The 7582-nt window shown below is 47.6% G+C and overlaps 1 long non-coding RNA gene across 1 annotated transcript; it reads right to left on the bottom strand.

Moving 5' to 3' along the window:
- Nucleotides 1-1565: 1565 nt before the first annotated feature.
- Nucleotides 1566-3763, bottom strand: LOC114763628 (uncharacterized). The gene is made up of 3 exons (XR_003742366.1): nucleotides 3647-3763; nucleotides 2425-2558; nucleotides 1566-1735 (listed from the first exon to the last, which is right to left on the bottom strand). It is a non-coding gene; the product is annotated as an uncharacterized LOC114763628 (long non-coding RNA).
- Between the last annotated feature and the right edge of the window lie 3819 nt (nucleotides 3764-7582).

The following is a 7582-nucleotide window of genomic DNA, read 5'->3' as shown; positions in this document are numbered from 1 at the left end:
ATTTTAAAAAAAACGATGTGAACAGTTTTATTATGAGGACGACATTGGACATTTTAAATGCCACTGTTTACTGGGCCTCGAATGCTTTTAAATAATATTGCATGTCCTGATTGTGCTGATATTAGCATGGTTAAAGTGTAGTCTTTGTATTCTTTGTATTCTTCTGTATACATAAAAATAAGGTGCATATTTATGTAACACTATCATTTCTGAAATTATGCCTATAATACCTGGTTTGGACAGGTGTTCGAGCCGTTTACTGTGGACCCCTTTTTCTTGAGATTTGTATTGCTTGACATAAACTTATCAAAGTGCTGACACTGTAACAACAAAGCCGTGGCTTCACCGATCAGCCAAAACCGCCACCGACAGAGTTAATGACATGTTTTACGTCTGTTTTGACAAGTCGATCGGTGGGTGGAAAATCACTCTATCACCGAGCGCCCAGCCCTAATGAAGCCTTTTCCTTCCTGTGCCGCCCCGCTTAAAAAACGTCTTCCAGGCTTTTGTCCGGCCTCGTTCCCTAACAATATCGCCCCCACAGGCCCAGCAGGCTCGGTGGAGGTTAACACGCACCCATTGATATGCATGGTTAGAGCAGCTTTAATCTTTAATCTGGAACCCCGGACCCCCAGCACAGATCGCCTCATTATCCCCACTTAATGGAGTGTCATCTCCATTACTCATGACTCGCTGAAGCCCAAGGGGGCAGGATGCGGCCTTTTTTAGGGGCCTAAACGTTCACTGTATAGTCGCTGACTGGGCCCATTCACCTCTTAATCCTTCACTTAAAACATCTTTCAGGCCCTCCCGCTCAGCCCCCCCCCATTTACGTCCTCCTCGCAGTTCGCCCGCAGTCCTTCTTAGCTTCTTTAATGGCTTCGCCCTCGCTCTCCAAGGATAATCTCTGGCAAAGTGAGCAGCACTTGGCTGCCGGCTGGGTTCATCGCAGGGTTTTTTTCGGTCGAAATGTTGAGATTACAGGCGTGACAGAGCCACCGACCCGGGTCAAGATGTAAAGGGTCACCGCGAGGGGCCGGCGAAACGCGGACGTACGGCCAATGCCAAGGAATGTGGCGTAGGATTATATTACTGAAACAGATGGAGGGGTAGATGGCTTGCAACCTGTTTCTTCTGGTCTCTCTCAGTAATTAACCGGTTTCCCTTTTGACGCTGCCAAGTAGAAACCCCTTTTCTGGAATGAAAAAAAAGGGCAAATTAAAAAATGAAGATGAAATAGTTCTTTCTGGCCCAGAACGTACCAGCAGTTGGCAGCACGTTTGAACCACTTTCCTTTTCTGAAATTCGGAGTCCTGATAGTCCTGATCTTAATGTACAGGCATCGCAAAAAAAGGAACTGGGAATGAGTTCTTTTCGGATTACATGATTGGTTTTTAGTGATCGGGCCACATTGGCCTGGACAAACACGGGCCCTGATCTGATGCCTGTGTGAGGACGCGGCGGGGCGGGGACAGCGAGCGCGTTTTCTCAGCGTGAAAAGGGGAAGTCGCTCTGAACAAACACGCGACGTGTGCGATTCACTCCCGCGGTGACCTCACCGTGCTGAATACACAAGATCCAATCTGCACGAGGGCAGGGGCTTCCAGAAGGCCCCAGAATAAAAGAAGGCCTGAGTCAGGGGCGCTCTCGCCGCACAAAGTCCGCCGGAGTCGGACTCTCTCAGGAAGCGCAGTTGTTTGTTCCGCGTCCCAGTGTCCTCTTCGCGGGTCAGTGGCTGAAAAAAAACAACGCTGTCACTTTCCCAGTGGGATGGCACAAGGTGATGAGTTGGGGGTGCAGCACGCAACACACACACACACACACACACACACACACCCACCCTCACACACACTCCCTCATACTCTTCCTGGGTGGATATTCCCTCAGGGTCTCCTGTGTTACCGTCAAGCTAAAAGAACAAAATAAAGGGTTTCTAAATCGGTAACAAGAGTTTGGGCAAATGGGTGCTATATTTTTTAATATTTAAAAGATTTTTTTTAATATATTTTATTATAATAAACAAAAGTGACCTCTGCACATGGGCTTCATTCACACTCAAGATGTCCTTATTTGGATGTGAAATCAGAATACTATGATTTAACTTTATGAAGAATTGACTTCTTTATTTGAAGATTATGGAGCAAGAACGTCTATATGCACTTTCATGAAATTAGTTGTGGATCTGATCAGATACAACCGATTTATAAATGAGAACTGAGTCACATGTGATACCCAAAGCTGGCAGGTCAAAGAAAGAAAGAACTGGGTATTATGCCAATGCTGGCATAAAGAAGGAAAGGCAGCAGCACACCCACCCCTCACTGTCATTTTGGCATCAATCCGATCATATTCTATAAGTTACACACATTTTAAGGCACCAAAATGTTTTAAATGTGTTAAAATAGACCAGGCAGATCCACAAACCTGAGGGACCGGACACTGCAAATCTGGTCCAAGTCACTTTTCACTCTCAGGGTTGTTTCGTTCTCCTAAAGCCACCTGAACCAGTCTCACCTCCGCCAGCACTCTCATCCCTTCCCTCACCATGTATCCAGACCCTGAGGATACATGAAACTTTTATGGTTAAACACACACCCACCACACCCCATCTTTTCTGCTCCCTCCCTGCGTGGTGCTTCCTCTGCAGGGTGCACGGCTAGATCGGCCAAAAACAGCCAGGCCCTCAGGTAGCTGCCGGGCCACGCACCTGACCGAGTGCAGGCAGCAAGGCACACGACAGGAAAGTGGGTGTTCCCATCCTCCCGTTAAGTGCCAACTTCCCTCCATTTTTACACCGCGGGGCCAGGAAGTTGTTGGAATGGAAAAAAAAGAGAAGCCCTCAAAGACCTCGGGGGTACCAAGGCGCAGTTCGCCATGCTCCAAAACACGGGCACACAGAGCCCGGTGGGGGGTTGGGGAGTGGGGATGGGATGGGATGGATGGATGGAGGGAGCGCGAGCGATAGTTGTGACGCGCCCCCCTCCCCCTCCTCCCCCCTGCACCGCTGGTCCGGGGTCGGCCAAGTGCTCAGGCAGGATGTTATGTTTTGTCCAGTGTTTAATGTGGGCGCTGCGGACAAGGTGCTCGGTGCCCTCCTCCCCCCGGCGTGTCCGTGATTTATGTAGCCAGTGGCGGACGCCTACGTCCTCGGGGGTGTCGGGAGGGGGGGGGGGGGGGGGGGGGGGGTCGGTCTTTGAAAGCCGTCGGCCTGAAGGAAACAGCTTTGTGGTCCCTGTGCCTCGGGTAGCCAAAGTTCATCCGTACGAGTACAAGCTAATGACGGATGATGAGAGGGTCCTGGATGTAGATTAAAAAGCGATTAAGAGACGTTTTTAAAAGGGCAATAAAGGGGGTGGCTGTAAAGCGGCTCTGGGTGATTAATTGTAATAATGTGATTAATACCTTTATAACCTGTGTGTGTGTGTGTGTGTGTGTGTGTGTTTGTGTGTGTGCTATGTTTGGCAGGCCGGTTTTCTGGACGGCCCTGACCTCTATGTATGTAACCCATACTTATCTAAAATCCATACTGCGTCCAGACAGACGGCTGTCAGTTAAAGGAGCGCCTGGAGTTCAACACAAGGCAATACGTCATCTAGACTTCAGAAACCCCTCATCCATCCATCAGTCCATCCTTCCATTTTCTCACCCATTTATCCAGGTCAGGGTCATAGGAAACTTGTCTGTCGTACAGAAATCGTTCTTAAATCCATAGGGCACCAGTGGTCTACGCATTGTTCTCTGATGTAAGGCCACAGGATTTATCTAGATAGGAAACACAAGTAAGAAACAAGATGTTTAATGCGGTTTGCGCATGTGACGCACTGGCAAGCACGGGTTTAAATCATCCCGAAAGAGGGAAGTAGTGTGTGTGTGAGAGCTGGCCATCTTTGGCATTCTCCCATTTTATTCTCTCAGGTAAAAAAAAAAAAAAACAAAAAAACTCACAGAAACAATTACACACCGGCAATTAGTTTCTCTACAAATAACTAGCAAGCGGTTCTATCTTATTTTGTCGGTTTATGCAAATCCCGATGATTTGGGATCATCGGCCTGTACTTTGCACATAGCAGATAGGACTAAAAAGTCCATTAACCCAATGGACTGGTCCAACACATGAACTCTGGAGACACCACTCATCCAACATGGCAACGATCTGTATCTTGCTTGAAATTAAGCAATAAACTGTGGGTACAGGGGGGTCAGCGGTGCCTCCTCCTTATCTGCATGCAGGATCCTGATGAAAGCGGTTTTCGCGTGATTTTCTTTTATCTATTTTACTGCTTTTTCCGTAAGGTATTTAAAAGTAATAATAATTTTAATCACCTTGATTTTTACAGCCACAGTCTGTGTTGTTATAAGATATCTTAATGTTTCCTTGTGGTTTCTTTTTATGATGCCGAATTAATTAGATACAATACGGGCCCCTGATCCCCTGAGGGGCGAAGCCGTTTCCTCCAGCTCGGCAAACGAAATTAGCGCCGATCAGAGAAGAGAAAACAGCTCGCTGCTTATCTTTATTATTCCACTTTCTTTCTCTTTTTTTTTTGCGTGGGGGCGGCTCGCCTGTGGCCAAGATGAGGTTGAAAGAAAAAAAAAATAAAAGAAATGTTCCAACCGAGCTGAGTGGGTGTGGATAGGAAGAGTGGCCCTGCTGCTGCACCCGCACTGCCACCCGCACGCCCACACCGTCCCCACCGCCAACGTCACCCCCCCACCACCACCACCACCACCACCACCACCGCGGCTGACATCACAGGGGGCCGGGCTGAGGTTACAGGTGCTTCCCCCCATCAGCTCCTGAGCTCCTCGGGACAGGTCAGGATGTCTGATGGACAGACTGAAGGTCACGTGGCTTAATGTGCTCCTTGCATTCAGCTGAAATAATAAAAAAAAAAGATCTGGGTGCAGTTTATGGTGATCGAGGCGCTGGCGTCTGAACTTGCGGATACGTCGCCTTTTTGAAGCATGTGGATGTGACCATACGGCACTCGGCTGAAAAATAGACTACAACTCCATTCTTCCTGGTTTGTTTGCATGTGAGCACATTATAAACAAACAAACAAACAAACAAATATATATGTGTGTGTGTGTGTGTGTGTGTGTGTGTGTGTGTGTGTGTGTGTAAACAATTCCAGTACATGTGCATGCTGAAACAAAGATTAGGAAAAAAAGGCAGAATTTGACGATTTCAACCTCCATTTAACACTCTTCTTTAATGCCTTTATGCACATGGTTTTAAACAACAATTAAATCTAAAAGGTGCTGTGGATTTTTGTCACGGTCAAAGACTATTTCTCTTTTTTTTTCTTCCTTTCACTCACGTCTGAATCACACAGATAAGCAGCATCTAAACGTCTCCTCTTCTCCCGCTTTGTGTTGCTCCCTCGCTCGTTCTGTGGTAAAGCTGGAGAGGAGGTATTTGATAGGATCGGCATGAAATGAGCCTTGAAACCACCCACCAGTTACAGGGCGTAGCTGGCAGCGCGGCGTCGGACCGGGTCCAAGGCCAGTCCTGCCTCGAGGGTGACCTTTGACCTGTAGCGTGCCGCTACAGTCACCAGTAACCTTGGCAAGATTTAGCGCTGTTAAAATAATGACGGCGACTGAGCGTGTGACGTGGAGACGGCGCTGGTGATGATGATGATGAATGAAACCAAAACAGAGTGATGGTGCCTGTGATCTGCCACAGCTTCCCTGATGCGTGTGAGTCCCACGGGCCCCTCAAAACTTTCAAAGCGGCTTTCCGGGCGTCTAATTTACGGAGAGAATAATATAATGAAGCGAAGGCGGCGCAGGGATGGCACCTTGCTTCTCTCCTCCAGCAGGAGAGCAGCACAGGCACCACCACCCGGACTCTCCACCCTCTCCAGACCCTCCAGACTCCTGCTCTTCATTCATTTACCAAACGGCCTTCACCCCCCCGGCCTTCCCCCTTCCTCGTTCCCATTCCAGGCAGATCAAAAGTAAACCGCAGCAGAATCAACAGGTACACACGGCCAGTTCAGCAATCTTCACCCAAAAATAAGAAAAGGCAGACAAATAAGAAGAATAAGAGGCCATTACATGCGTTACACAGGCGACAGAATGACGAGGGGGAGACGAAAAAACGGGGTCACCGCGCACTGCTCCCTTCATAATCGCGAGGTCATTAGAAACGTCCAACCACCTCAGAACAATCATTTCACGTGGCTCATATTTTCATCCTCGACTCATTCTGGACACAGCCACGCACACACACACACACACACACACACACACACACACTCTCTCTCTCTTTATCTCTCTCTCTCTTCCTGCGCACCTCGCCAGGGTCCCTCCATCTCCAAACGCGCGTCGCTTTAACGGCGGATTTTTTTTTTTAAATTATTATTATTTTTTGAAAACGGAGCCCCCCCCCCCTACCACCACCCCTTCCCACCGGGCAAAAAGTTTGCTGACTTTGGGGCAATTTGTTCGCCCTCAACAGGCACGCCGCTTGCGGCATGGAAAAGCGGGGACGCGCCTTTCCTTTTGGCTTTTTATCTGCTGGAAAGGATTTTAGTTTTTTTTTTTTTTTTTTTTTTGCGAAAGCTGTTTATTCAACTAAATTTACAATCGCGAGAGACCCGAGGTCGCTGTGGAATCTGGGGTCATAAAAAAAAGAAATTACGAGAGCAGTTGTACAGAAAACTGCATCAAAATCAAGAGCACAAAAACACGATAATAATAATAATAATATAAGAATAATAATAATAAGAATAATAAAACTACAATAATCATAATACTTACACAAAAATAGTTGTTTTTAAGCCCAAAATTGTTAGCTCGTCTTATTATACCCCAGTTGACACGGGGTCTCAGAAATTCTGTATATTTTATATTCCCCCCCCCGTCAATTTGTACTATTTTTTCCTACGTGGTCTGTTCTACGTCGCAATGTTCTTTTCATTCGAAATGGTCCCCTGGGGTTTGATAAAAAAAAAAAACTTTTAAAAGAATTTCTCCCTGTATGAATGAGCAGAGTTTAAAATACATTAAAGCGAATTACTCGCGTTTAAAGCGCGTCGATTATTAATGCGACGTCATTTGGGCGACGGCGGGATTATTTATGGTCCTTCTCCCGTTGGGGGGGCGGGCGGATTTTTACGGCGAGTCCCGCGGTGCAGCGGCGACCGGTATCGCAAACGCGCAAACTCTCCGGGGAACGAACTTTTCGCCCCGAGTCCCTGCACCCCGAATAACGGTCCCGCCGAGGGTCCACGCAATGAAACGTACGACGGCGGCGGTGATAAATGACGACTTAAATGTCCCACATCGTGACATTCATACACGATGTCACCACCCAGCTTCCACATATATACACCTCATCACTTGTGTGTGGTTTTTTTTTAAATGACGTTATACGACACACCTTGGTGAAAAGTGATTTTTTTACGCTCCTTCCAAGTCTGTGTTTGATTGATGCAGTGATGATGATGATGATGAAGATGATGATGATGGTAAAAGGGGGGATGAGACCCTGGACCTGATCCTGATCTCTAGTTGAAGTTGAGCTGCTGCTGGTGCTGGTGGTGGTGGTGAGGGTGGTGGTGGTGGTGAGGGT

This window comes from Denticeps clupeoides, chromosome 14 (genome assembly GCF_900700375.1).
Source record: "Denticeps clupeoides chromosome 14, fDenClu1.1, whole genome shotgun sequence".
Lineage (NCBI taxonomy): Eukaryota > Metazoa > Chordata > Actinopteri > Clupeiformes > Denticipitidae > Denticeps > Denticeps clupeoides.
This window is presented reverse-complemented; position numbering and strand designations above follow the sequence as displayed.